Here is a 24,651-nt window from a genome sequence, read left to right on the forward strand (position 1 = left end):
TGCTAACTTATTATAGCAGCAGTGTAGGTATCATGTAGGTAATGTTTATAAATCCAGCTGATCTGCTCTTTCACTATTCCATATTGCTGGGCAGATTTCACAAAATGAGGAAATGCAGGATGTGTAGGCTGCCAAGGCCAAAAAGCATGTCTGGCAGAAATATCGAGGGAGCGACAGTTGCAAGAGGAGTACAATGGTGCTGTCTTAAATACATAGGGGTAGGCATTACTAATTATATAGAAAACCTAACAAAAACAAACAGTTTGCATGCTGCATCTGGCATTATTCGCATGTGATATGCAGAGGCAAGGCTGGATACAACTTCTTGAAAAGAAAACCTGCACTTTAGCATTTCAGTCTCAGTGGTAGCATCTATCAGCAAGCTATCACTCCACCTCTTAACCATTCTTCACCACAATTCCCCCAACAGGTCTTATATATTAGTTCTGACACGCACCAGCTGAAGCAGGGAGTATGGGCACAGCGAAATGGTGGGTGGTAGTTGTGAAAGAGGGAAAGTAAACAGTAAGAGAGGCAAAACCAATATGAGGGCCATTTTTTATTTCCATCGATATCCTTTTCTCACTAGAAGAACGTCTAATTTCACATACTAAATAGGATGGATAGTATCACAATATGACTGACCAGCTGTAAAGAAATTACAACTACAACTTCCTGGGTAAAAACCACTAAACCTTTCGAAAATTTATGAAGTGAGCAATGCTCACAAAAAGTGGTAGGAGTAACTCATTTTGTTTCCCCAAACATGAATGTGATAGCAATAGATCTGAGACATAATACCAATGCTCTTTCAGCTCTTGTGAAATTAAATCACCTAGGAATCTAAACTAATTTTGCAGGACTTTGCCAAAAAGAATAGCCATTTCGAAAAAGCGTCCAACGCTGCCGTATTTTATGTATGTAGCTCGGCCTAAATAGCAATAAAAAGTCAGCTACATTTTTAAATCTAAGCAAATTATGGAAACAATGAGGGTGGAACTGAACAACAAGTTACATACCTTCGGCAACACATTATCTGGTAGAGACTTTCTAGCTGCAGATTCCTTACCTTTGAATTTCCCAGGCGTCATGCTGGATCTGGAAACTTTTGCTGAGCAATAACCTTTGCTCGCGCCAATGGGTGGCTCCAATCGGGTCGGCGTTACGTCGTCGGCAGCGTCTGTTAGGACGCTGCGGTGCCTATATATGGGTGCCACCGAGGGGTGCTGACGTCAATACTTTTCGTTTTTTTCCATGCCAAAAGCGCAGAGCCACAAAGTAACTGACGCAGACATGTGCAAAAGTTGGGCCCTGAAAGGCGGAGTAACCCTAGCCCTACAATATTTGTCCGCAAAGCAGAGAGGAGTGGGCAGGGCTGTAAGGAATCTGCAGCTAGATAGTGTCTCTACTAGATAATGCATTACCAAAGGTAAGTAGCTTGTTCATCTGAGAGAGACTTCTAGCTGCAGATTCCTTACCTTTTTATTAGATACCCAAGCCTAATAATACCGTCGGTGGGTGCAGACCAATATCTTAAACTAGAAAGTCCTGCAGGTCTGTGCCGGCAAAGTGCCTGTCTCTGCGGACCTGACCATCCAGGCAGTAGTGTTTTGCAAATGTGTACAATGAAGACCACGTTGCCGCCTGACAGATGTTGACTGGGACACCCTGAGCCAAGGCTGTAGTCGCAGTCTTTCTCCTGGTGGAAAGGGCCCTTAATCCCTCAGGGGGTTCCCTCTGCCAGGGTATAGCAGATCTCAATGCAGATAACCCATCAAGAAATGGTCCTTTTCTGCACTGCCCTCCCCTTCTTTGCTCCCATGTAACCCACAAAGAATTGGTAGGAACTCTTTTGGGTGGACTACGTATAACTACAATGCTCTTTTTGGGTCCATTCAGTAGAGAATCTCCTCTTAATTAGAGAGATGCGGGGGAGCAAAGAAAGTAGGCAATGTGATAGATGATCCAGGTGAAATGGGGTCATTACTTCTGGCAAAAAAGAAGCCCGGTTGCGAAGCACCATTTTGTCCGGAAACGACATCAGATTGGGAGGCGAGCAAGATAACACCTGCAATTCACTCTGGGCCGATGTAATCGCCACTAAGAGGAAAATGCTACTTACCAGTATGCATCTGTTCTTAACATGTAGAGCTGCAGAGTTACATACTGTTGCATAAATCGCCATCTAGTGTTGGGCCCGGATGTTTGCACTTGTTTTTGTCCTGAAAAGTTCTTTGAAAGTCACGAGATAGGGGACTCCTCCTTTGGATCACATTGCGCATGGGCATCGGCTCCATCCTCAGATTGTTTTTCGCCATTAGCTAAATGATGGAGCTTTGCAAGAAAAGGAAGGATGTCCATGTAAGCTGTATCTAATTAAGCTAATACTGGAACAGATAAAGGTCGCCGGGGAGGCGGGTGGGCATGTAACTCTGCAGCTCTACATGCCAAGAACAGATGCATACTGGTAAGTAGCATTTTCCGTTCGAGGCATATGAGCTGCAGATTACACACTGTTGCATAGATTATACAGCAGTAGCCTCTCTTAGTGGCGACCACCCTTATCTCTTGCAGTAGTTTGAAAAAGTGTTTTGAGTACAGCTTGGCCGACTGTAGCTTGTTGTTTAATTTGCACATCTACACAATAGTTTTTTGTGAATGTGTGCCGTGTAGCCCATGTAGCTGCTTTGCAGATGTCATCTAAGGGAATGTTCCCTAAAAATGCCATTGAATCCCCCATTTTCCTTGTAGAGTGGGCTTTAGGAGGAACAGATAACGTATGTTTAGCTTTGTGGTAGCAAATGTGTATACATTTGACAATCCATCTAGCTCTCCCAGATTTTGATATAGAGGTTGCCCTTCTGGGGTGGTGAGAAAGACACGAAAAGTTGTTTGGTATTACGAAAGGGTTGTGTTCGCTCAATGTAGTATAGCAATGCTCTTTTGACATCTAGGGGATGAAGAGCTCTTTCTGCACCCGTTTGTGGCTGCGAGAAGAAAACGGGCAGTTCGACAGATTGATTGAGGTGAAAGGGAGAAATGACTTTAGGAAGGAATTCAGGATTAGTAAAGAGAACAACCTTATTATGATGCATTTGCAGAAACGGTTCTAAAATGGTTAGTTCTTGTAGTTCACTAACTCTCCGTAGAGAAGTAATAGCTACTAGGAACGCAACCATCAATGTTAAGAATTGTAGTTCACATTTAAGTAACGGTTCGAAGGAAGGTGTGAGAACAATGTTCAAGTTTCACACCAGTGAAGGTGGTGCTCTGGAAGGAATTATTCTTTTAAGGCCTTCCATAAAGGCTTTTATAGCGGGTACTCTGAAAAGAGATAGATGCTGTCTATGTTGTAAATATGCTGCTATGGCAGTATGATGCAATCTAATAGACGTGTAGCTCAAGTTACTTACCTTCGGTAATGATGTATCTGTAAGAAACAGTAGTTAGTATTAGATTACTTACCTTAGAAAATCCCCAGGCGTCAGACTGGATCCGGAAACTTTTGCGTAGCAGTACCCTTGCGCGTCGGTAGGCGTCGCATGTGGCTCCGCGTCCGTCGTCGTTGGCGCCGGGATAACGTTGCCGGAGTACTTAGACGCCGCACTCGCGCGCGGACGTCAGTTCTTATACACAGCTTTTCCACGCAAGAAACGCAGAGCCATGATAAAAACCAACACTGGTGCCATGAAACTAGGGCCCTGAAAGGGGATGACCTTAACCCTAGATATCGGTTTGCATAATGGGGAGGATGGGTGGGGCGGTAAGGAATCTAATACTAACTACTGTTTCTTACAGATATATCGTTAACGAAGGAAACTAACTTGTGCATCTGAAAGAAACAGGTTACCTTAGAATAGATTCCCCAGCAATATCAACCCCGGTGGTGGGTCTGCGAACCAATAATCACACCAGAAAGTCCTGTAGGACGGAACGGCCAAAGAAGCCATCCCTCCGGACTTGGCTGTCCAGGCAGTTGTGTCCTGCGAACGTGTGCAGCGAGGCCCACGTAGCTGCCTGACAGATGTCCTGCAAGGGGACTCCCCGGCCCAGGGCAGTAGTAGCCGCCGTGGCCCGAGTGGAATGGGCCCTCAGTCCAACAGGAGGCTCCTTCTTAGCCAAAGAGTAGCATTCCTTGATGCACAACACGACCCACCGAGAGATGGTCCGTTTGTGCACAGCCCGTCCCTTCTTAGTGCCCACGTAACCAACAAAGAGTTGGTCATCCATCCGGAAATGGTGTGTGCGATCCAGATAGTATGAGAGCGCACGTTTTGGGTCCAGACGGTGGAGCCGCTCTTCCTCTTTAGAGGGATGCAGAGGCGGAAAGAAGGCGTGCAAGGTGACGGATTGCCCGATGTGGAGGCTGTGACTACCTTGGGCAGAAAAGAGGGTCTTGTCCGCAACACAACTGTGTAGGGATGGACAGAAAGGAAAGGAGGCTTAGAGGAAAGAGCCTGGAGCTCACTCACTCTCCTGGCAGAGGTGATGGCAATCAGGAAAGCAGTCTTAAGCGTAAGAAGACCGAGAGGACAGTTATGAAGCGGCTCAAAAGGAGCGCACATCAGGTAGGTCAGAACCAGATTCAAGTCCCACTGGGGAATCACGAAAGGAACAGGGGGAAACATATGAGTGATGCCCTTCAAGAACCTATTTACAATCAGGGACTTGAACAAAGAAGGCTGATCAGGTAGCCTTAAGAAGGCAGAAAGGGCAGAAAGGTAGCCCTTGATAGTGCCCAAAGCAGAGCCCTGCTGGGCAAGAGAAAGAAGGAAGAAGAGAACCTCAGAAAGGGGGCAGAGAGTGGATCCACAGCCTTTGCTGTGCACCATGCCACAAATCTGTTCCATCTGCAGGCGTATGCTGACTTTGTGGAGGGTTACCTGGCTGCCAGAATCACATTACAAACTTCAGGAGGCAAGTCAAGTGGCCTCAACTGTCGCCGCTCAATCTCCAAGCATGGAGGTGGACACTGGACAGGTTCGGGTGGAGGACCGTCCCCTGCTGCTGCCACAGAAGGTCCTCCTGAAGAGGCAGACGAATCGGGGGATCGACAGACATGCTGTGTAGCTCGGGATACCAGTATCTTCGTGCCCAGTCCGGAGCTGTAGGAGAGTAGGGTCTGCTTCCTATGGTCACCCCCACTTTTTGCTTTTGCTTTACTGGTTTTCGACTTAGATGTGGCTGTGGGCCTGCTAATCAGACCCACAGCCCAGATGCACTCTCTCTAAATTCAAGCCATGTACTCTAGGTACATACACAATTGGGAATTGGGTCACCTTGTCAGCCCCTGTAAAAGTTTACCCTAGGTACTCAGGGCATAGGTTTAACCAAGGCCTACCAGGGGCTGCAGCATGTATTATGCCACCCCTGGCTGGCCACTCAAATAGACACAACTGGCTGATCACTCAGCTGGGGCAAGGTCGTGTAACCACCCCTTGCTTAGGTGTAGTATTCCTATGCCTACTTACACATAGACACATAGTAACCTAAAAGTCACACCTATGGCAGGCCTTAACAATCCTGAAGGCAGAGTGATTGGTTATGTGTGAGATGGTGCTCTAGCATGAGCTGAGCCTGTCTGCAGCTTTCGGAACCTTTCCTTATAGCGGTTCTATGATATTGCCATACCATATACTCTTAAGTGCATTATAATCCTTGCGGTTAATGCTTACTTTGGTTTGGCTTTATCAAAACATGTCGTGTAAGGTGTCATACACTTTGGAATACTACCCCCCTCGCCAATTCTGGGGACGGGGGGTAGCATTCCACCCTTCTAGAGGGAGAAGACATGTTAGTTCTGACTATCCAATTTAAAGTTAACCAGAGCCCCAGAATCACAAAATGGATGCTGCTGCCACAGACACAAGTCTGACCTCCTGCTTCTCGGAGTCCTTCTGGTAATATATCCACTTCTGGTACAAAACTTTGTTTGATATCGATGTCCTCCTTGACCCCGAACTGGCGGTCGAAATCCCCAAAAAAGAAATCAAACAAACTTTTTTAATGCACAAAAATAAAGGGCGTGATGAGGTATATGGGCAAGCTGGCTACTGTGAAGTTCTATAAGGAACTTAATTTACCATCGGGGTTCTATGCCTATCTCTTAAAAGTCCGCCGTCCATCTCATCAATTTGTCCTAACTCGTGTCAGGTTGGGTATCGTACATCACCTTGTTGCGTTCCCAGTACAGAAACTTAAATCAGAAACCCCCTGCCCTTGTGACAACGTTTCACGCCAGAGTTGCTGCCACTTTCTACTTTTCTGCAAATGTTATCACTTTTTTTTTTTTTTTTCATAACCAATTTTATTATGAGTTCAAGCAAAGCTCAACACAGTCCTCCACAGTCAGGAGGGAACTGTCAAAGACAGACAAGAAGAGACACATCATTAGCACAGCATCGAACCCATCGTTATATAGTAAATGGCATTGAACTACCCCTCCCACCCAACCCCAAAAACACCAACCAGCCCCGCCCGCAACTACCCACCCCTTATCCCACCCTAACCCAGTGCACGCGATCACAGTCCAGCAACTTGAGACAGTCTGCCAAGGTGGAGCCGGCCAGTGGCCTAGAGTGCGGGATCCACATCCAGCTGTAATGCATCATCAATGTCCACGGGAGGGTCAAGGAGCAGGCCCCGGTAATCCGCCCACCGTTTCCAGATTTTGTAATGTTTGCGGGGACATCCCCGGGCTTCGAAAACAGGCTGCTCCAGACCCATGAGGAAATCCAGTCCCGCCCTCCAAGCCCCGAGGGGGGGGGCGCGCTCGCTCTTCCAGGCCTGCGCCAGGTCCCTCTTCGCCACCACCAGCCCCAGTAACAGCAAATGGCGCTTGTAAATATTGCCCCCAACATTCTCTAGAACATGAAGAAGACCCAGCCTGGGGGTACGGGGCAGGTCCCATCCCAACACCTCTGACAGGCAGTCCCAAACCCCAGCCCAGAATCGAATCAATCTTTCACAGGACCATACTGTATGGAACAGGGTGCCCTCTTCAGAACCGCACCTCAGGCATTCGGGAGACGCGACAAGGCCCGCCCGCCATAGACGGTGTCTAGTAAAATATGCCCGGTGGAGGTATTTGAACTGGATGAGGCGAAGGCGGATGGCTATAGCAGCACCTCGGGGAGATTCCAAGGCCTCACGCCAGTCGTCATCGTCCAGTGGACCTACATCAGCCTCCCAGGAGGCCCGCAGCGCTGCGAGTGAAGGGGAACAGTGAGTGACCAGAGAGCGATATATCTGCGAGACCTTCTTGTCCCCCAGGTCTCCCATAAACAGTTTAGCCTCGATAGGACTAAAATCAGGGAGCTGTTCCATGCCCACCAGACTTGGAGTAAGTGCGTGGCGGAATTGAAGGTAGCGGAAAAACTGGGTCTTGGGCATGCTAAATTCGGAGCTAAGCTCCTGAAAGGACTTCAGGGTAGTACCAGAGAGGACATGACCTAGGGATGAGATCCCAATCGCATCCCAGCCGTCAAATCCGGACAGGGACGCCAGCGCCGGTAACAGACCATTTCGCCACAGCGGGGTTTCGGCCGTAAGCCGACCCCACCAGCCCATCCGATGCAAGGCCCGCCGCCAGACAGCGAAGACCACTTGAGTGACTTGCGGAAGCAGTCGCCTCCGCCTAGCCGAGTACAACAGGGTGTGAAGGGAGGCGCCACCCATCAGGGAATGTTCAAGGGCATAAGCCGGGTCACTACGGTCGCCATACCACCACTCGTTGAGCACAAGGAGATGGGAGGCCTGATAGTAAGATAAAATATCCGCGGCCGCCAAGCCGCCGCAGTAGGTAGAGAGGAAGCATGTGCGCAGTGCCACCCTGGCGGCACCGCCAGCCCACAGAAACCGGCCCAGCACAGAATCAACAGTACGGAACCACTGCGGGTCAACCTGGAAGGGATGATTCTGCAATTGATATAGCAGACGGGGCAAAGCCACCATCTTGAAGATGGCCGATCGGCCGTAGATATTAAGCGGCATGCGCGTCCATGTCTTGACGTCTAGTTGGACCCGATCCCATACAGGCAGAATGTTCCGGTCCCATGCCACTGCAGGCGAGGCCGAGAGGAAGACACCCAGGTACTTCACACCCTCAACTGCCACCTGAAGGGATGCAGCCCATGGGCAGTCCACTGCGGCACCCCCCAGCACCCACATGGTCGATTTGCGCGGGTTAAGGAAGAGCCCCGACGCCCGACCAAACTCCTGCATCAGCTCCAGGACACGAGGACCCGTACGCTGCAGGTCGGTCATGAAAAATAGCACATCATCCGCATATAAAGCTATGCGGTCCGAGTGATCCGCTCCCCAGACGAAGCCACGGTAGAGCACATCGCGGCGCACCCTGGCGGCCAGCGGCTCCATGGCCAGTGCGAAAAGGTAAGGGGAGAGCGGACACCCCTGACGTGTGCCCCTGGACACCGGAAAACGAGCAGACGTCGTTCCCGAGATACGCACTGAGGCCGTGATCTCGGTGTAAAGCAGCCTGATATAGGAGAGGAACACCGGGCCGAGATTCAGCAGCGGCAACAGGGCAAAAAGAAAGGTCCAGCTGACCGAATCGAAGGCACTATCAATATCAGCCAGCAGGAGCGCCGCCGGGTCTTCCGAAGACTCAATCGCTTGTATCGCGGCCTGCGCCCGTCGTATATTGTGTCTCGTTGCTCTTCGCGGCATAAAACCCGCCTGATCTGGGTGGACAAGGGCCGAAATGTGTGGAAGTAAACGGTTCGCCAGCGCCTTTGCCAGGAGCTTGGCCTCGAAGTTGATGAGGGATATGGGGCGATAAGAGTCATGGCGATCGGGGGGCCTACCTGGCTTCAAAAACACCACTATTTCGGCATGACGCCAGTCCGATGGGAGGCGGCCACGCTCTCGTGCCTTTTCCAGAGCCCGCAAATAGTGCGGCCCGAGCTGCAGATGGAACTTCTTATAAAATTCGCTGGGGAAACCGCTCGGCCCCGGCGCCTTGCCTACATTTAACTGACCCAGTGCATCACCCAGCTCCTCGGCCGACAGGGGAAGGTCCAGGGCCCCGCGCACCTCATCAGATACAGCAGATGGGGGAACCGAAGCAATATAATCAGCGATAATGGCAGGGGAGAGAGTCTCCCGAGAGGCATACTGGTGCCCATAATAGCGCGCAAAACTCGTTGCGAGAGTTGCCGGATCTGTGATTGCCACTCCTGCACCATCAACAAGGCCCGGCAGCGTAAGAGGCTGTAGGTTCTGTTGGCACAGCCTATGGAGCATGGTGCAAGACTTGTCGCCCCACTGGTAGACCCGACTACGAGTGGCTAACCACGCCTGACGAGCCTCATCCAACAGGACCGAGGAATAAGACTGTTGCGCCTGCAGGAGTAGCCGCAGTGCCACATCATCGGGTGCCTCACCGTGTCGAGCCTCGAGCTCCTCCACCCGCTCCGCGGCCGCAGCAATGCCTCCCAGCCGAGTCCGGCGAGCAGATGCACACCAAGCAATATCTATGCCCCGCAGGGTGGGTTTCATAGCCTCCCAAACTGTCACCGCATCCATCCCTTCAGTAAGGTTGTCCTGCCAATAATGGGCGATCGCGCTACGCAAATGTTGGGAATAATCAGGGCGCTGCAGATGCCACGCGGACATTCGCCACCGGAAGGGGGAGCGTGCTTTGCGCAAGTCAATTTGTACCGCCACTGGGGAATGATCAGAGAGCCCGCGAGGCCGAATCGCTGCCCCCTTCACTCTGTCTAGGAAAGCCCTCGGGACAAACACACAGTCCAAACGTGAAAGGGAGCCATGGACAGCCGAGACAAAGGTGTACTCTCGCCGTTCCGCATGCAGATGCCTCCACACATCCACCCAGCCCAGACCATCAACCATAGCCCCCAACCGTGTAGGGGAGGATACAAGTGCCACTCCCGGCCTCCTCTGCCTGTCCAAAGCCACATCCATCACATCGTTCCAGTCTCCGCCAATCACAGCCATGGAGCGGGGGAGCTCAGCCCACACAACAAACAAACGTTCAGCTAAGGTCCACTGCAAGGGGGGGGGGCATACACACAGCCAAATACAACCGGCTCCACCCCGACTTTCCCCTGTACAAAGACAAAACGGCCCTGGGGGTCAAGCCACTGACGCTCATGTACATACGCCAGCCGTCTATGAATAAGAATGGCTACACCCCTGGAGCCCCTGGTAAATCCGGCATGGAACACTTGATGGAAGCCAAAGCGCTGCAAGCTCAGGGCCTTCGTACCTAGCATGTGCGTTTCTTGAAGAAGGAGTACATCTGCCAAGTCCCTCTTAGCCCATCGAAGCACCGCTCCCCGTTTAATCTTGTCCAATAGTCCCCGTACATTCCAGCTAAGGACACGCATGGACGCGCCATTGGGCGCCAAGTGAGGAACATCAACCATGATCACAATGCTCCCAGCCCCACACTCCCAGACCCCCGGCCCACATCCCAGACCCCACAGTTGCAAAATATACAAAGACCACGTGCACCCCCAGAACCAGAACCCCATACCCCCCAAATCCCGAAGCCCCAAACCCTACTACCCCTCCAACCCCGACCCAACCCACAAGCAACCAAACACCCAGGTTCCCTCCACCCCCACCCCCATACTTCAAGGAACAATGAAGTACCTGTCGCGGTACACGGTACTTCAGGCCCAAAACGCAGCACCCAAAGCCAGCCATACCAATGGATCCCAACTAGTCCCCCCCCTAACTAATCAGACACACCTAGAACCACCTCCCAGTCCCAACAGGAGGAGGCAGCCCAAAGTACGTGCCCTGAACCCCAATAAACACACAGTAAAGTCATAAGCAGAGCACCACAAGAAAGCTACAGCCCATGAAGGCCCCGGCATTCGCCAAGAAGGAAGCTATACTGCACCAGTCAATGTATGTCCCAACGACCACAGCTCAGCCTCCGCCAGACATGGTCACATATAGAAGGCAGCCAGCAGACAGTCCCCATGACGGGCGATCAGGAGCCACCATCAGATTGGTCTGCATCCGGCTGTGTGTCCCCCAAGAGAGGGTCCCGTTACAGGGACCTCCGCCGGGAGCGGGACTTGCGATGACGTTTCCCTTTGCCAGACGGGTTGCTCCTGTCCTGAGACGAGCCACGCGATGATCCAGAGTGCAGCCCCGGTTGGACGTGAGGTCGGATCCTGACTGTTTCATCGGTCCAGTTGAAGACGGCCTCCGGTGTATCAAAGAAGAGGGTCTTGGAGTTGAAGATCACCCGGAGGCGGGCCGGGTAGAGCAGCGAGTATTGAATTTTCAGGCCACGCAGCTTGGCCTTGGCATCCAGGAACGAGTGCCGCTGTTGGTGGACCAGTTTGGTATAGTCCGGGAAGATCATTATTTTATGATTGTCATACAGCAGGGTGTCCTTCAACCGCGCTTCCCGGAGGATGACGTCCCTGTCGTGGAAGTTGAGGAGCCTGGCGATGATCGGGCGAGGCCGCTCCCCGACTGGCGGCTTCTGTGTCAGGGCGCGGTGGGCACGTTCCACTATGAAACATCGCGACAGGGAGTCCGGAGGCAGCCAGCTCTCCAGCCACCGGGACAGAAAAGCGTCCATAGGTCCCTTCTCGCAGTCCTCCGGAAAGCCAACGAAGCGCAGGTTGTTTCGCCTCGCCCGACCCTCGGCATCCTCCACACGAGTCGCCAGGCCCCGTTGGATCTGTTCCATGTCGGCAATCTTCTTCTTAAGGGCACCAACATCACCCTCCACTGTCGTGACCCTGGTCTCAGTTTCAGTAATGCGGGCGACTGCATTGCGAAGATCTTGACGCAGCAGCATCACATCGGCCCCTACCGCGCCGATTTTCGCATCCAGCATGTCACAGGACTGTGTAATGGCTGCCATCAATGCCGCGTTGTCCGGTCCAGCAGGATGACTCCCACCAGCCGCCCCGGCTCCTCCACCATGGCCAGTGAATTTGTCAATGGGTCCCGTCTTAGTGGCGGCCGAGCCCCTCGTCATGGCGGCCGTGAGCAGTGACACGCACCTGTATTAGGGCCGCTTCTCGCAGTAGTCCGCCAGCCAGGCCCCGGCCGAGGCGTCTCGAACACACCAGGCCACCTGAGAGTTCCTCACCTCCGGCCCACCGATCGGGTTACACCCCAGGCAACGCTGCCCCGCCAAGGTGTATGAAATCGTCTTCGCGCCCAGTGGATCCGGGCCGGTGATTCCGGGTGGGGACCACCAAACCAGAGGTCCCGGCTGCACCAAGGCCAGGCAAGCCGCAGAGCTTCCGACAACTCCTCCAGTCGCAGCGAGAAAGGGCCGAGGATCCCACTGTAGGTCGTCAGGAGCAGGGGACCCCGGATCGCGGCCAGCCCAGGCTGCGAAAATCAATGTCCCGACTGCGCCCGGGCCACCAGGCCACCTCTGCCGCTCCGGCCCCTTCGCCGCGTCCACCCCACTTGCAGGTTCAGCCAAGCCCTGGGAGGATAATCACTGGTCCAGGGTCCAATGTTTGCCGCGACCCCTTCTGGCACAACTCCTCACAGCAGCCCCCACTGCGCCGGTCAACAAGGATAGAGGACACAGTTCTCACCGGCAATGGAGCCGCCGCCAGTCCCAGCGGGGGGGTAATGCGTCTGCCAGCCGTGGGGGACAGCAGTAGCAGGGTGTCCGGACACCAGCGTGAGCGTCTTCGGGTGTCGCCAAACACGAGGCCCCGGCTCCAACAAGGCCAGGTAGGCCGCAGTCCCTCCGAGGCCCCCCACCGGCCCGGGCCCCCGCCACCGGCAATGCAAGGACAGGCCGGGCACTCCGCTGTGAGCCGCCGGCAGCAGATAGCCCTGGATCGTGGTCTGGGAGCGGCAGCGCCGGCTCCGAGTCAGGTCCCCCGGTCGGGGACGCCAAAATCGAGGCCCCGGCTCGTCCGGCGGGCACCAGGCCGCTCGCTGCACTCACTCGCCCCACAGCCGCAGGCGGTCCCGGCGTGTTATCTCCGGCACCGGACTGTTCCCGGTGTCCTCAGCCAACACTACCCTGGATGTGGTGTACTTTCTGGGGTTCAGGGCCAGGATAATTCAAGGATAAGCGGCGGGCCGGCGGGAGCTCTTAGGCAGCCACGTCCGCCATGATCGCCCGCTAAGCCACGCCTCATCACTTTTTAAGATTAAGGTACTTAAAACCTATTTTTATCAAATACAATATACGGTCATTTAAGAATGCCCTTGCGTTACCATCAGCCCTAGAAAATGTGGACATCTGTTTTTTTGTTGCTACTTTTATTCTGAAATGTACAGCTGCCAGGAAAAGTATTGTATTGCCATGATTTTATACATCCCTGTCTGTACTTACTTGTCTTTTATAGCTTGCGGTAAATAATTATGCAAAATGCCTTTTTTACCCTGGGTTTGATGTAAAATGTACAGCTGCCAGGATGAGCACATAGTGCGATAATTACCTTTAATCCTGTCTGTACATGTTTGCTCCCCTGACTTTTTGCATCTATAATGGTAAAGCTGCCAGGAAGTGTCTAGTGCTGCTATATTTTTACACCGTCCTGTCTGTACCTACCTGTCTTTTAATTTTGCTTTGCAATTTACAATGTCCCATGTCTTAGGCTTTGGGTTTGCCTTAAAACGTACAGCTGCCAGGATAAGCACTTTTTGCGATAAATTTCTTTATTCCTGTCTGTACGCGTATGATCCCCACACCTTCTACCTATTTTTATATCTTCAATCATGATTCGATGTCTAGCGCTTGTTAGTATATGTCTTTTGCCCATATGAAATATTCCGGATTTCCCTTGTATAAACCTTGCATTTTATAATAATTTTAATGTAATGAATTGTTTTACATGTTTTGTTTGCATGATTTGTATTCACAAATCGAATAAAAGCTTTGAAATTTGAAATTTGAGTCCTTCCAGTCACGGAGGTTTGGATAATAGGTTTCCTGATTGGGGAGGTGCGAGCACCACCCCAGACAGGAGTGTGTGTATTGGGACAGGGATGGCTGAACAGAATCAGACACTGCCTGGAGCTCTCTAGGTGCTCCATGCATACCCCAGTTCAAACCGGTTGCTGGGGCACTCCAGCCCCAGCTCTGGCGCGAAACTGCACAAAGGAAAGGGGGTGTAACCACCCCCTTCCTGGTCCCACCCATAGGAGGGACCTAGTGAGCAAACCAGCCCCCTTTAGTTGTATAAAGGTAGGAGCTGGCCCAGGAGACTTTGGATTAATCCTGGAATCGACTGAAGACGAAACTCTGGACCCTTCGACATTCAACTGAAGACTGAAGTAATCTCCCTTGTGGCCAAGTAGTGACCACCCTGGGCAACCAGGCACCATACAGCAACTCGATGGCTTGCTTTGTCCCCGTTCCCGCCGAAACCCGAGCACAGAGCCTGACAAGACCTCGACTCCCGGATCCCTCTGACCCCACTGCACTACTCCAGCACAGCTGAGCCCCGTGGAAGGCGTCGGGACCCGTGGAATCAGGTAACTTGGAAAGTCTGCAACTTGCTAACAGCGCAGCTCCTGAGGCCTCCTCGAAGCTGTGCACTGGGGACTGAGACACCCAGACACCGAGCTCCACCTGCACCGAAGACCAGCCATCCACACTCCACGAGATCTGCGTGGGGCCCTTCTGCGTGTGTTCTGCTCGACGCGTTGTCCGGTTGCTGGCCCGTTGGCTAGTAGCCCCTGGCGACGATCCTTTTTGAAACTCCACCGCTGGTCTGGTCGCTCTAGACTGGCACTTGCTTCCCTGTCAAGGTGAAGTACCTCAGACCCGGTGCTCTCAAGGGTATTGACTATCCAAGTGTCTAAGTTTTTAGTTGTATCCTTCTAGCTAGACCGGAAATGTCGTAAATCTTTATTTACTTACCTTTTACGTTCTTATTGACTTTCTATTGACTCTCGCGTGAGAGTATCGACTCTGAACGCGCCGCCTGTGGGCCTCCTACTCCTAACCTAAGGGTCAGATAGTGTAGCCCCAGCGATTCCCTAGGCGTTCTCCTTTCCCAAGTCGTGCTTCTTATACCACTTACTTAGTATATAGTTTCACGTGCCCCTAGGGCCTAACTGTAAATTGTGCTATTTAAAGTATTTCTGAGTGTAACTTGTTATGTGCTTTTGCCTCTGATCTCATAAAGAGTTCAGAGGAGTGTGTTAGTAAATAAATACATATATATTTTATATATATATCCTGTGTGGTGTCCTTTCATTTAATATTCAAGGGGTTACATATGGTAAAACAGCTGGCTTTACACGCCCTCAAGAGTCTTTTAGCCTATGACTGTTCTGCCCACGCTACCTCTAGGATAGCTGGTCTATAAGGTTGACTTTACAACCATCCCCATAAGGGTTGTTTGGACTCGTGCAAGGAAGTTGTTCACTAGAATAGTGAATATCATATACCAGGCCAACTTCTCACAGGAGCCACAAGGATAACTTGAGCCCGGTCGCGTCCGTTCTTCTTCAGCACCATTGGCAGAAGTGGTATAGGCAGAAAGGCGTACAACAGACCGCAGCTCCACTCGTGACAAAAAGCGTCTCCGAGCGAGTGCCGCCTTGTAAATTCCAACGCGCAGAACTGATGACACTGCGCGTTCTCTTCTGTGGCGAATAGATTTAACCAAAGGCTCTCCCTGGCGCAGGAAGAGGCCTTGCGCCACGTCCGAGCTCAGACACCATTTGTGATCCATCATGCACCGACGGCTGAGTTCGTCCGCCCTGGCGTTCAGGGAACCTGCCAGGTGTTGAACCACCAGGGTCACGCCCTGATGTTCCAGCCACTGCCAGAGGCCCAGAGCCTCCTGGCATAGGGTCCACTACCCCACCCTGCCCTGTTTGTTGCAGTACCACATGGCGGTGGTGTTGTCCGTGAAAACCTGCACTACACTCCCCCGGACAGAGGGGAGGAATGCCTTCAGTGCAAGCCGGATCGCCAGCAGCTCCAGAAGGTTGATGTGGAGCCGAGACTCCGCCGGAGACCAGAGGCCTCTGATCTCCGCCTCTCCCATGTGGCCCCCCCAGCCCTAGAGGGACGCGTCCGTCACAACTACGTGCTCCGGTTGGAGTAGGGAGAGGGATCTGCCGCTGACCAAATCACGGTCCGTGAGCCAGCACTGCAACTGTCTTGCAGTGCTCACCAAGCTCAAAACCTGGTCGGACAAGTTGCCCTGATGCTGGGCCCACTGAAACTTCAGATCCCACTGCAGAGCCCGCATCCGCCAGCTAGCGTGATGCACCAGAAGGATGCAGGAGGCCATCAGGCCCAGAAGCCGCAGCGTCAACCTACCGAGACCTAGGATAATGGCTGAAAGATCGGAATTAGAACCTGAATATCCCGAACCCGCTGTTCTGGAGGATAAACCCGAAACTGCGCCGAGTCTAGAACTGCTCCGATGAAGAGGAGCTTCTGAGAGGGACACAGGTGTGACTTCGGCACATTGATCGAGAACTTCAGCAGGTGCAGGAGGTCGGCCGTTGTCTGGAGGTGGCTGACAACTGTCTGGGACGAATCCGCCTTCAACAACCAGTCGTCGAGATAGGGGAAGACCGAAACCCCTAACCTGCGCAGATGAGCTGCGACCACCGCCATCACTTTCGTGAACACCTATGGGGCGCTGGTAAGGCCGAAGGGGAGCATAGTAAACTGAAAGTGCTCGTGGCCTACCGTGAACCGCAGGTAACGCTGGTGGGCCGGCAGGATGGGGATATGAAAATAAGCGCCCTGCAAGTCCAACGCTACCATCCAGTCTCCTGGGTCCAGGGCAGCTAAGACCTGAGCCAGTGTCAGCATCTTGAACGTTGACGTTTAGCAGGTCCAAGATAGAGCGTAGGCCCCCTTTGCCCTTCTTGGGTGATAGAAAGTAGTGGTAGTAACAACCACACCCTACTACTGGCCTAGGAACGCGCTCGATGGCCCCCTCTGGCAAGAGAGCAGTAACCTCCTCTTGTAGAAGTTTCAAGTGATCCCCCGACACGCAGTGGTACTGCGGTGGCATGGCTGGAGGGGTCGCCTCGAAGGGGAGGGAGTAGCCCCTTCAGACGATTTGCAGCACCCACTTGTCCGATGTGGCAGTGCGCCAGTGGAGGTGTTGATGGCGAACCCTGCCCCCCACTGGCGTCACATGGGGCTGAAAGCTCGGACTAGGAGGGTTTTGAGGCGGATGCTGCAGGGGCAGGTGTGGACTGGCCTCGCCAATGTCCCCGACCGCCACCACGGTGGTTTCCACGTCCGCCACCGCGCTGGATGGTAGTCTGCGGCCCGTGGCTGGCAGGACGTGTGGGGGCGCCCCTTCCTAGGCCGCGAAAGGCAGCCGTTAGCTGGCGTGGGGCCGAGAGGCCCAAGGACTTGGCCGTAGCCCTGGATTCCCTAAAGCGCTCAAGCGCTCAGTCTGCCTTGTCGCCAAAGAGGCGACGGCCATCAAACGGCATGTCTATAAGGGTGTTTTGGACATCAGCCGAAAAGTTGGCGGACCTCAACCAGGTGTGGCGACGAATCGCCACTGTCGTTGCCATCGCTCTGCCCAGTGAGTCCATGGTATCCAGCCCACACCGGATGGAATACTGCGCCGCATCTCAACCCTCCTCAAGGGCTTGGGCGAGTTTAGTCCCGACCCCCTCCGGACATTGTGGCAGCACGTCCGCGACAGTGTCCCACAGAGAGTGGGTGTAAAGGCCCAAGAGTCACGCGGTGTTGACTGACCGCAACCCTAAACTGAGGGAGGAGAATACCTTTTTCCCGTATTGCTCATACCTCTTGGATTCCCGATCGGGGGGAGCAGTCGGGAATGTGGTCTGTGAATTAGAGGCCTGGATGACCAGGCTCTCGGGGGTGGGGTGGGTGGACAGGAAGCAAGGATCGCCCGGAGCCGGCGCCTGGCCACGTTCCTATCTACAGGAGGACCTGTAGCGGGCTTGGGCCAAGTGCCCAGAAGAACTTCTGACAAGGCCTCATTAAATGGCAGCAGAGTCTCAGCTGAGCTTGCATGTGGCTTAAGGACCTCAGTGAGGTTAGTTCTCACGGCCGCACCAGGGAGCTCAAGGCCCAAGGCCTCGGCAGCCCGCGTCAGCACCATACTATAGGCAGCCCCCTCCTCCGTAGCCACGGTAGGAGTGGAGACAAAACCAGTGTCGGGCGAAGTGTCCAGACCACTGGCATCCACAAGCTCACCTGTCCAGTCCTGAGAAGACTGGCACTCACGTGCCAGAGGGTCTCGGATCCCTCCCAATCCTCCTCGCCACCCATCTCCTGATACTTAGGGCCAAATAATGGGGCCGGGTCATAGAAATAGAAATCTCCAAGTGGACCCGAATCGAGGGTAGGAACAGGGACAACGTCGTCCTGGGACGGTGCCAGAGGCGACACCCTGGAGGCCGAAGCACCCGACGGCGCCGGGGCTGAAGCACTCGTCCCGCTTGGGGACCCAGTCAGGGCCGCTCGGCCCGAAGGCGCCGCAGAACCCGACGGAGGAATGAGTGACTTCATGGCCGAGAGGAACGCATCGTGTTCTGCCCAGGGACCGGCGGGTATGGAGCAGGCCGCGACGGCGGAGCCGTGGGGGCGGTGTCGCCCGAACCCCCGGCCGCGTCAGGCGGAGTCAGAAGAGCGATGACGCATCTTCGACTTCTTGTGCCTCTTAACTGAGGACTTCGAGCCCGAAGACTGGGGACGACTCCCGGAGCTGTGATGACTCCGACCCCACGACCTGTCCCTCGACCTCCTCGCGGACCGGGACATCGAGCAGGACTTGTCGTCGTGGTATGGGCCCAGACAGTGAAGGCACCGGCGATGGGGGTCGGTAACCGACATCAGTCGGTTGCAGTCGACGCAGGGTTTGAACCAGGACATCCCTACCGGCACCGTCGGAGTCGATAGACTTAGAAAAATGATCAAAAAGGATCGAAAAAGTTTGTCAAAAAGTGACTAAGGGTACCACTTTTTCCGGATCTGCGCTTGCTGGCGCGGAAAAAAGAAGAACTGACATCAGCGCGCGAGGGCGGCATCTAAGTACTCCAGCGACGTCATCCTGGCGCCAACGACGCAGACAAGGGACGCGGAGCTGCAGACGACGCCTACCGACACGCAAGGGTACTGCTACGCAAAAATTTCCGGATCTAGGGATATTCTAAGGTAAGGAATCTAATACTAACCTGTTTCTTTCAGATGGCTAAGTTACATCTTTGGAGGTGTAGTAAGTAGCCTATGAAGTGTTGAATAGACACATCTAGGGGATTGATTTTGTTGTTGTGACAATATATTACAAAATGTTTCCACTTGGCTGCATAGCATGCTCTAGTGGTTGGACGTCTAGCTTCTTTTATGACGTTTGTGAGAAGTTGGCCTGATATATGATGCTCACTAGTTCTAGTGATCACCTTGTATCAGTCCAAACAACCCTTATGGTGATTGGTTGTAAGTCAACCTTATAGACCAGCTATCCTAATGGTAGCATGGACAAAGCAGTCTTAGGCTAAACTCTTTTGGCATGTGAAGCCAGCTGTTTTACCACATATAACCCGTTGAATACCAAATGAAAGGACACCACACAGGTAGTTATGAAAATAAACAGTATATTTATTAACTAACATACACCTCTGAACTCTTTATGAGGTCAGAGGGCTAAGCACATGACAAGACTCTTAAGAAAAATACGTTAAGTTGCACGAGTCACAATGTTGCCCTAGGGGCGCAACAAACCATATACTAAACAAGTGGTATAAGGAAGTCAATTGAAGGAATGGAGCTGTCCAGAGGCTGTAGGATCGCTGGGACTACACTATCCTAACCTTAGGTAAGTAATAGGAGGCCCACGGAACGCGTGTGCAGAGTGTGAACTCACACGCGAGATGCGTAACATCGTCTATAGACAGTACAGTTCAAGAAAATGGTGAGTACGGACAATCCTGACTAGATAGGACTAAAACGACTGTGAATCTGGACACTAGGAGAGTCAATCTACCCTTGAGCACCGAAGTGCTCTTGTTACCTCACCCACGGGCAGCGGGTGCATAGGTGCGAAGTCGTGTCGGGTTTCTGCGTTGAAGTCCATGGAGCCTGAAAGAAAAGATGCTGCAGGCGACCAGGAGGAAGATGTCTGGTGTGATCCAAGGGTGGATCACGGAAGCTGAAGACCTGAAAGCAGAGGGGACAATGTTCAAAGTCACTAGCCAGTGACTTGAGTGGAACCAGGAAGGAACCAGATGCTGTTGTCGCGATCAGGTGAAGAGTGGACGCTTGACTCTGCAGCCACGTGGACCAGAAGGTGTCTTCGACGACCAGGATGGAGGCACGAGCTGTCGGCAGTGTTGGATCCGGATTCGGCGTCAACAGGCCTTGGCAAAGGCAACCCATGCGGTGAGTGGAATCGGTGTCTGGTGCGGACCAGGAGGGTCCGGGGTGCTCCTCCTTTGCAGGGAAGCAAGGGCCAGGCTGGAGCAACCAGACCAGTGGTGTGGATATCAAGGATCGTCGCCTAAGAGGCCACTAGCCAGCCGGCAAGTGACCAGACAAGGCGTCGAGCAACAATCAAGCAAAAGGGCCCCACGCAGATCTCATGGATGCTGGAGGGCTGATCTTCTGTGCAGGAGCTGCTCGGGGCTGGGGCTTCTCAATCCCCAAAGCACTTCGTCGAGGATACCTCAGAAGTTGTGCTGGAAGCGAAGTGCAGTTTCTTCAAGATGGCCGGTCCCACGTGTCCCGTCGCACACACGGATCTCAGCTGTGCTGCAGATGTAGGTTGAGGTCGGAGAGGTCTGGATGTCCGGGTCTCGTCGGGCTCTGAAGTCTGGATCCACTCGGGAAGACGACAAAGGGAACAGCTGGAACGCTTGATGGTGCCTGCTTGTGCAGGGTGGACACTCCTTGCCCACAAGGGAGATTTCTTCAGTCTTCTGTGGAGCAGAACGTCGAAGTCCAGAGTTTCTTCTTGTAAAATCAATTCAGGATAATCTGATTTGGAATGGGACCAGCTCCTACCTTTATCCTGCTAAAGGGGGCTGTACTATCACTAGGTCCCTCCTATGGGTGGGACCAGGAAGGGGGGTGGTTACACCCCCTATCCTTTGTCCGGGTTTGTGCCAGAGCTGGGGCTGGAGTGCCCCAGCAACTGGTTTGAACCGGGGTATGCACAGAGGCACCTTGTGTGCCCCAAGCATGTCTCATTCCTTTCAGGCCTGTCCTACCTAATACACAAAATCCTGTCTGCGGTGGTGCTAGCACCTCCCAAGGCAGGAAACCCTTTGTCCAAGCCTCCCTCGCTGGAAGGACTCCCACCAGCAGGAGGTCAGACTTGTGTCTGGTGGCAGCATCCATTTTGTGATGCTGAGGCTCGAGTTTAACTTTAACCGGGGTTCACAGTTAGGTACATGTCGTATCCCTCTAAAAGGGTGGAATGCTACCCCGTCGCCAGAATTGGCAAGAGGGTAGTATTCCAATTCGTATGACACCTTACTGTTTTGATAGTGCTATGCCAAAGTTAGCAATAACCGCGAGGATTATAATGCACTTAAGAGTATATGGTATAGCGTTATCATGGAAACAGCTAAAGGACTTGGTTCTGAAAGCTGTAGACAGGCTCAGCTCATGCTAGAGCACCATCTCAGATAATTCCAAGCACTCTGCCTCCAGGATTGTTAAGGCCTGCCATAGGAGTGACTTATAGGAGAATATGTGTCCATTTTAGGTTTAGATATAGGTATACTATATCTAAAGCAAAGGGTGATTACACCACCTTGCCCCAGCTGATTGATCAGCCAGTTGTGGCAGATTTGGATGGTCAGCCAGCGGTTGCGTAATACATGCTGCAGCTCCTGGTAGGCCTTGGGTTCACTTATGCTATGGGTACCTATGGTACACTGTACAAGGACTTACAAGAGTGACCCAATACCAACTGGTAAATGCACCTAAAGTACATGGATGTCAATTTAGAGAGAGAACAGCTAGGCTGTGGGTCTGATTAGCAGGCCCACGGCCAGGGAAAGTCGTAAACTAGTGAAGCAAAAAGCAAAAATCTGGGGTGACCATAGGATTGCAGACTCTACTCTCCTACAACGTTCATGCAGTCAGGAGGAAGGTTAAGGTAACCGAATTCTAGGATTTCAGGAGCCAGATCGCAAGGTTGAGCTGACCTGGGTCCGGGAGCGGTACTACAGAAAGTTCCAGTAGTGTGGTGTACCAGGGTTGTCTGGCCCACGTTGGAGCAACTAGGATGAGGGTTGGAGAATGCTGCTGTAGTTTGCGCACTAGAAGTGGCATGAGTGGGAGAGGCGGAAAAGCGTACGCAAATCTGCCTGACCAGTTCATCCATATTGCATTGCCTTTGGACAGTGGGTGTGGATATCTGGCGGCGAAGCTTGGGCATTTGGGGTTTTTGTAGGTGGCAAAGAGGTCTATCTGAAACTGCCCCCACATCTGAAAGAACTGTTGAAGAACTTGCGGATGAAGTTCCCACTTGTGGATCTGTTGTGTTTGCCAACTTAACACACCTGCCATGGTGTTTTGTACCCCTGGAACATGTTGGGCTAAGAGGAATATGTTTTGAGGTATACCCCACCGCCATATGTTCTGTGCTAGCTGAGAGAGTTGCAGGGAGTGTGTTCCGCCCTGTTACTGTATGTAATACATGGCTCTCATGTTGTCTGTGCGGACTAATACAGTCTTGTTTGATATTTGCTTTTGGAATGCTTTTAAGGCTAGGAATATGGCTAGTAACTCCAGGTGGTTGATATGGAGTAACTTTTGTTGTGGTGTAAATTGTAAAATTCTAAATTGATACTTGTATAGCGCACTACTCACCCGCAAGGGTCTCAAGGAGCTTGTACGAATACCGCTGTGGAACCCATCCTGGCTTTCCCTGTGAGGCGTCCACTCCTGGGCACCCCCAAGGTGGAGGCCAGGCATCCTTAGCGTTGTGGGTGCCGTTGTGGAGATTAAGCAAGCTATTGCCCAGAGTTGCAGAGTGGGACTCCATGATTGGAATAGGCACTGAGGCGAGAATTATCAGGTCCGTGGAATTTTGAGCACAAGACCCGCCGAGGCGAGGAATTGAACCCTGGTCCTGGGCTGGACCTCTGCATCAGGGTCTACCGCTCTGGTGTGTTGCAGTAGGTGGGCTCCCCAGCCAGAGAGCGATGCGTCTGCTGTCAAGAGTATCTGAGGAACTGGCTCTAGGAACGGTCGCTCTTTAGAACGGTTTTTGGTGTTACACCACTGCAAAGAGCGAGGAGTACGACCGTCCACCAACACTAGTTCTGTCAATTGACCTTGAGCCTGGTTCCAATGGCGTGCTAAGCACTCTTGGAGAGGACGCATTTGTAGTCTTGCATGAGGCACTATAAAAACACAAGAGGCCATCATCCCTATGAGCTGCATGAACACTCGAGCTGGAAGGGAGTGTTCTGGTTGAAAGTTTGTGAAAATAGCTTGCATGTTCTCTATTCTGACATGAGGGGGATAAGCTAGCGCTGTTGAGGTGTTTATTGTGGCACAGAGGTATTGTTGTACGTGGGACCGTTGCAGATGGGACTTGGTGTGGTTTATTGTGAACCCAAAGTCCTGAAGCAGTTGGATAGTGGCGCCAAGTGTGTTGTACAACCTGGTTGTAGGAGCTGGCTTTTATGAGCCATTCATCTAGATATGGGAAGACGTGAATGTGCTGTCTTCTTAAGTGTGCTGCCACTACTGCTAGGCACTTGGTGAATACTCTTGGTGCTGTTGTGACTCCGAATGGGAGTACTTTGAATTGATAGTGCTGACCGTCTATTACAAATCTGAGATACTTCCTCTGAGCATTGTGAATGGGAATGTGGAAGTATGCGTCCTTGAGATCTAGAGTAGCAAGGAAGTCGTTTTGTGAAAGAAGGGGATGGACCTGTTGGAGTGTGACCATGTGAAAATGGTCTGACTGTATATATATATTTAGGCGTCTGAGGTCTAGAATAGAGAGCCATCCTTCTTTGGGATAAGAAAGTATAGGGAGTAAACTCCCTTTTTTGCTGGTTCTATTGCACTTTTTTCAAGTAGGGATTACCTCTTGTTTTATTAGTAATAGGTGCTCTTGTGACATTGGACACTGTCTGAGTGGTAGGTGGGGTGAGGGGGTAGATGTTAGTTTGAGACAGTAACGTGATTGAATAATTTGTCGCACCCACCTGTCTGATGTGATGTTGGTCCAGAAAGGAAGGAATTGTTGTAGTCTTCCCCCCACTAGAGTGGAATGGTGAGGGGGAAGTAGAGGAAAGTCATTGGGTAGGGGTGGAGGCAGAGCGGGAGTTGTTAGTTTTGCCTCTGCCTTTGTTACCCCTGTAACCCCCTCTTTGGTAGCCTCTAGCGAAGTTGGATTGGCTAGGGGTCTTATAAGAAGTGGATGGGCTATCGGAAGAGAAGCCTCTTGTGTTGCCTCTGTAGGATGAGTGACAAAAGGAACGTCTGGGAGCTTGCGACTGCAAGGCTCCCATAGATTTAGCTGTGTCGGTAACCTTTTTTATCTTTTCCAGGGATACATCGACATAAGGGCGAAATAGGTGTTGCTCATCAAATGGTTGATTGAGGATGAAATTTTGGACTTCAGGTTTGAAACCTGAAATAGGTAGCCACGCATGCCTATGCAAAAGGACGCTGGTGTTAATTGCCCTTGAAGCAGTATCTGCGGCATCTAGGGCACAGCAGAT

The 24,651-nt window shown here is 52.3% G+C and overlaps 1 protein-coding gene across 1 annotated transcript in view; it reads right to left on the bottom strand.

The window, feature by feature from the left end:
• The window catches only part of ROCK1 (Rho associated coiled-coil containing protein kinase 1), a 2,273,505-nt gene that overhangs the window by 881,178 nt on the left and 1,367,676 nt on the right, over positions 1 to 24,651 (bottom strand). The gene's annotated exons all lie outside the window — the stretch shown is intronic.

This window comes from Lissotriton vulgaris, chromosome 4_1, assembly GCF_964263255.1.
Source record: "Lissotriton vulgaris chromosome 4_1, aLisVul1.2, whole genome shotgun sequence".
NCBI lineage: Eukaryota > Metazoa > Chordata > Amphibia > Caudata > Salamandridae > Lissotriton > Lissotriton vulgaris.